Source organism: Rhinopithecus bieti, unplaced genomic scaffold (assembly GCF_001698545.2).
Source record: "Rhinopithecus bieti isolate Rb0 unplaced genomic scaffold, ASM169854v2 scaffold_32081, whole genome shotgun sequence".
Lineage (NCBI taxonomy): Eukaryota > Metazoa > Chordata > Mammalia > Primates > Cercopithecidae > Rhinopithecus > Rhinopithecus bieti.
In genome coordinates, this window is record NW_016814436.1 from 1669279 (window position 1) to 1675647 (window position 6369).

Genomic DNA, 6369 nt, shown 5'->3' on the forward strand with positions numbered 1-6369 from the left:
GGACATGTATTCTGATTTCGATATTTAGGAACACAAAAGATGCACACGGAGTGAGTATTGTAGCAAAAATAAGAGTGAAACTTGAATCTTCTGAGGTTAGATTAGGGTCCTAGGATGCGTGAACAGTTTTGGTCCTAGTTTTCCTAAATTGCTTTAGATATGCGAAACGTATTTAAAAGACAACAAAAGACACAAAGGGAATAAAAAAAGATTTTCTAAAACTTGTATATAGCATGGGGTTCTTTGCCCCAAGTAGTCTTTACTTTTGTATCTCTATGAGAAAAATATGGGAATGGCTGGGCTCTTATTTTTATGTATAAAATTATCTAAAAAAAAAAATAAATAAAGAGCAAGAACTGCAGACGTTGGAACGAAGAACATGACGACCTCAAAAACAAGTCTGTCAATCACTAGTCTTTGAGGTTTAACTGTCACGGGTAAGCCTTATTTTAAAGCTGTTTTTAAATTCACAAATTGGACATCACGAATTTTACATCTAAATTTTAGGTTTGTGCTTTATAGTAGCCGTTTTTATGTGGACCCATTTAGTCAAACTCATTCATTTGTATTCATTCATCCTCTTCTTTCAAACATTTATCAGACATCTACTACATGCCAGGCACACTGCTAATTATTTGGGATGAAAAAACAGGCCAGGTGTGGTGGCTCACGCCTGTAATCCCAGCACTTTGGGAGGCTGAGGCAGGCACATCACTTGAGTTCAGGAGTTCGAGACCAGCCTGGCCAACATAGCAAAACTCCATCGCTATCAAAAATACAAAAAGTAGCCAGGCATGGTGGCACCTGCCTGTAATCCCAGCTACTTGGGAGGCTGAGGTGGGAGGATCACTTGACCCTGGGAGGTCAGGGCTGTAGTGAGCCGAGATTGTGCCACTGCACTCCAGTCTGAGCGACAGAGCAAGACTCTGTCTCAAAAAAAAAAAAAAAGAAAAGAAAAGAAACAGAAACAGAAAGATGGGATCCCTGACTCCAGGGGGATTATAATATAATAGGAGGAGGTGACCACAGCAACGGGTATGTGCAATAAAGCTTCAGGGGTCCTTCGGAAGTAGCTCTGGGAACATCATGGTGGCACAGAGAGTGTTTGATTTGTTCTTCCTGGAGGTAAAGGGGAAAAAAAAATACATGCAGGGATCAGTCCTTGACCAGAGACTGGGAAACTGTCTAGACGCTGACAGAATAAACCAAGGCAGTGGCAGTAGATGGGAAGGGGGATAGAGCTCAGAAAAATCAAGAATACAAAATGAACAGCACCTGGCTACTGAAGAGAAAGCAGGAGCTCAGGAGAGCCGGGTGAATCCCGGGTTTCTAATATTGGGATCGTCCACCGGCCCATTCACCGTTTCCAGTTATTTACTACCTAATACGTGCCTAATACCAGGCACACTTCTGAAAATACTGGAGACAACAGTAAACAAATCGCAAAAGAACCCAACCCCCGAAACGTAGAAAGGAGAAATGGAAAACTAGTAAACAAATGAGGAAGCAATATTAAAATAGATAAGTGCTCTGAAGAAAATAAAACAGCAAGTTGTGAGAAAGAGTAACTCGCGGAGGGCGGCTACTTTCTATTTGCATGGTCAAGAGAGATTTCTCTAAAGAAGTGACCCTCAAGTCAAAACGTGAAGGCTGGAGAGGAGAAAGCTGTGCAAAGACCTGGGGGAAGGGCACTCTGGGAGAAGGAAGAACACGTGCAAAGCCTCTGAGGAAGGCACAAGACTGGCAGGTTCAAGGAACCGAGAGAAGGCAGAGTTGGCTGTGGCACAGTGAGTGGGGAAGTTGCAGAGACAGCCAAACAGGGCCAGATCACACAGGTTATTACAGCCCAGGGAAAGAGCTTGGACTTTAAATATGACAGAGTTTAATGTTTATTTTATTTTGAAACAGGGTCTTGCTCTGTCACCCAGGCTAGAGTATGGTGGCACAACCATGGCTCACTGCAGCCTCGACTTCTTGGGCGCAAGCAATTCTGCCACCTCAGCCTTCTGAGTAGCTGGAACTACAAGTATACACCACCATGTCCAGCTCTATTTTTATTTATTCTAGAGATAGGGTCTTGCTATGCTGCCCAGGTTAGATATTGTGCAGGTTTTATGCAGAGGAGTAACAAAAGCTCATTGGAGAAATAGATCCGCAAGTAAAAAGGAATCAGGCCAGCTTAGAGGCTTACAGTGACCTGGACTGGAGATAACGATGGCTTGGACCATCATCCAAGAAAGGCAGCAGTGCAGGTGAGAAAACTCGGATACTTTCAGAGTCCCTTTCAGAGGTGGAACTGACAGGTCCTATTAAAGGATTGATAGTGCAGAGTGAGAACAGATGAAATGGATCCCTAAGCTTTGGCTTCGGGGGCCAAGTAGATAAAGCAATGGAAATGGGGAAGACTCCAGGGCAGAAGTCAGGTGGGGGAGGGAGATCAAAAATGGTTTGGAATATGTTAGGTTTGAGATGCCTCTTACACATCAAAGTGGAGGTACCGTGTAGGCAGTCAGTTATATGAGACTGAAACTCAGAGGAAAAGGCAGGGCTAGATAATCCTTCAGGAATCTGTCAGTATATAGATGAAAAGTCATGGGACTGAATGAGATCAGCCGGGGAAGAGTGACAGGTTAAAAGACCCCAGAGGCTCCCTACACTCACAGGTCAGGCAGAAAAGACTAAGATCCACAAAAGAACCCAAGAAGCCACAGCCACCGAGGTAGGAGGGGAACCAGGAGTGTGAGGTCACAAAAGCCAAAGGGACAAATAGTGTTTCAAGAAGGAGGAAGTGGTCAGCTACAGGGAAAGCACTTGAAAAATCGAGGAACGTGAGGACATAGAAGTAACCACTGGGGTGGAAATCACTGAGGTTGTTGGCGACATTAGAGTTTCAGAGGAGTGGAGGGGACAGAAGACGGACAACCGTGTTAAGAAGAGAATGAGAAGGAAGGAAGCAGACACAGCTAGCATCGGCAATTTTTATGATTCAAATTTGCTGGTGAGGCCAGGCACCATGGCTCATGCCCATAATCTCAGCACTTTGAGAGGCTGAAGGTAGGAGGATCACATGAGCCCAGGAGTTGGAGACCACCCCTAGCAACACAGACAAACACCGCCTCTAAAAACATAAAAAAAAAAATTTAAAAATAGCCACCTATCACCCAGCTACTTGGGAGGCTGAGGTGGGAGGAGCACTTGAGCCTGGGAGATCAAGGCTGCAGTGAGCCGTGATCGCGCCACTGCACTCAAGCCTGGGTGACAGAGTGAGACCCTGTCTCAAAATAAAAATAAATAATAAAATTAAAACTAAAATAATCTATAAAGGACATTTCCAAGTTTAGGAAATTTGAATATAGACTATAAATTAAACGATATGATTGAATCCACGTGAATTTTCTTGGTTGTGAGAATGATAATGTGGTCATGTAAGAAAATGTTCTTTTCTTACGTGGGGATGTAAGAATCCCTTATACCCCTGATAAGGGATGAAGTGATCTGCCATCTGCAACTTCCTGTCAAATGATTTTACAAAAAGATAAACAGATGATTGACTGATTGATACAAATGTGGCAAAATGTTAAGCACAGATGAATCCAGGAGAAGTTTCTTTAGATATTGGTGCTATTCTTTCAACCTCTCTACAGATTTGAACTTGTTTCAAATAAAAATTGCATGAGGGTGGGGGAAGATGTGGATTATAGAGGCCCAAGACAGCCCTCTCCCCACTAGATGTCCCAGTAATCTGCCTTTTTTTTTTTTTTTTTTTGAGACAGAGTCTCACCCTGTTACCTAGGCTGGAGTGCTGTAGTACTATCTCAGCTCACTGCAACCTCCATCTCCCAGGTTCAAGCGATTCTCCCACCTCAGCCTCTCAAGTAGCTGTATTTTTGGTAGAGACAGGATTTCACCATGTTGGCCAGGCTGGTCTCGAACTCCTGACCTCAAGCCATCTGCCTGCCTCAGCTTCCTGAAGTGCTGGGATGATGTGTGCCACTATGCCCAGCCAAAAGAGACCATTTCTTGATGGGAAGAGCGACAACATCATGTTACAAAGGGGTGTGGATGCAGGGAGGCATTGACTCACTGGGGGCTGTTATGATGATGATGTACTAGACACCCACTGCATTAGACTACCAAAGCCCCACCTTAAATAACACAAGCTTTTGTTAGATCATAATTATCTTGTCCATATGTAAATGGTTCCTCTAAAACTGCTTGAAAACGATTCATTTTCTTAATTTTATAGAGTCTTGCCATTTTCAGATGCTATTCATTTGCTCAATAGACCACAAGCATCACAGAAAATTCAATCTCTCCCACTGATTCCCAGCCTCTGGGACCGAAATTTAGATCCCAACAGTTCCGTAAACTGAGGGACAACAGAAGAGGTTTTAGAAGAGTCTCAGAAAGCTCTCACCAACCCCACAGACAAATGGAGAGCAGAGTTAAGACGGGCGCTCTCCATCCTCATTCCTGCCCTCTGAGTGATGACAGAGGTGATACCTACAAACTCTCCCCTTCAGTAACTTCCCAAAGGTTCACTCACTGCTCACCATGTCAACATAGGTGGCCAGGCCTTTCACTCGGGATCTGGAATGGGAAGACGAGTGGTGGGTCAGGATGTCTCAAAGGAAATGTGTGTGTGTGTGTGAGAGAGAGAGAAGATAACAGCCATTGCCCCAGCTCTTGCCCCCATGACCACAGCTTTTGAAGTAGTGGCATCTACATTCACATAGTTTTTATTGTGTGCATTTATGGGATTTACTAAAGCAATAGATACACATACATATGTGTCATTGTCCAGACTGGCTCTTAACACAGGGTCCTCACTATGAAAAAATTCCACTCAAGTCAGCCTCCAAATTCAAAAAGCAGTAGTTGATGCTACTGCTAACAAATTATTAAGTGCCTCCTGTTAATCTAGGCTCTATTTACATAAAATACCTTGGAGTGGTGGCCCCTGGAGTCCTGCAATGTGGCAGCCCTGAGTGTCGGCGCTAGATTTTACACCCAAGTTCATCTGCCTCAAAAGCCTGAGCTACTTGCACTACGCTAAGCAGTGATGAAACCAAAAAGGTATGACTCTCTAATCACAGAAACTGAAGGACAAAGTAGCTGAGTCAGGAGGCATCTGACTTTCTGAAGGGCTCCTGAAATCACCCACAGAGGAGGAACAAGGCAGTGAAAATTGCATTAGGGTTCCTTAGGCTCTAGTGCCTGTTCTATCATGAATAAGCTGTGTGGCCTTGAGAAGTCACTTCACTTCTCGGGGCCTCCATGTCCTCAACTGTCATGGGAAGAGTTTCTATCATAGCTGACAACTGTTAACACCAAGAGTGTTTATATGTGATCATGCATGTTTATACAAAGAGCAGTCTATCAAGTGTATGCACACTTTAAGGAAAGATATGTATGATGAAAATATCGCCACCAATGTCAATGTACTTTATTAGAACTAGTAGGTTTTGGGGTGTGTGTGTGTGTGTGTGTGTGTGTTTGAGATTAAAAAAAAAAAAATACACACACACAGCAAGAATTTGTCTCTACAAAAATTAGCCAGGCATGGTGGCGCATGCCTGTAGTTCCAGCTACTCAGGAAGCTGAGGTGGAAGGGTCACTTGAGCCCAGGAGTTCAAGGCTGTAGTAAGCTATGATCATGCCACTGAACTCCAGCCCAGGCGACTGAGCATGACTTGGTCTCTTTAAAATAAATAAATAAATAAATAAATAAATAAATAAATAAATAACTTCACTTCGTTATCTTTAACTATGAGGTGCTTCTGCCATTTTTGTCGACTCTTTTCTACCCCTATTATAGTTACTGAAAGGGATTATGGGAACTAAATGCCAATCAGTAGTTTTATTACACAAGAGTACAAATTATTACATCTCTAACACCATTTATAAATATCAATATCTAAGCAGCAAGCAGTGTATGTATCTCAAACCATCTACAGATGAGTGTAGTGTGTGTGTATATGTACTTCTGAGTGGCCTTTTCATGAACTTTCCAAATTTGATCATTCATTAAGATGTCCAGAGATCATCAGTTTAGGCAAAATCAAATGTTATAATTCGTCATAATCAGTAGTGACCATATACTAAAATAATATGATATAGAAGTGTTTTGTGAATTGTATAAGATTATGCCTGCCCAAGTACTATTATGAAATTTAGGTAAGTGCTATATGGCTCCAATGTTTAGCTGATGGATATATCTTTGAAACGTTAAAATTCCAGATGAAAGAATCGAAGACAAATTTATCTCTAAAACTAACGTTCAGATGATCTGAAGGTGTGACGAATTTTTTAATAATTAATAATAGATGCTGGCTTTTTATTTATTTATTTATTTATTTATTTATTTAT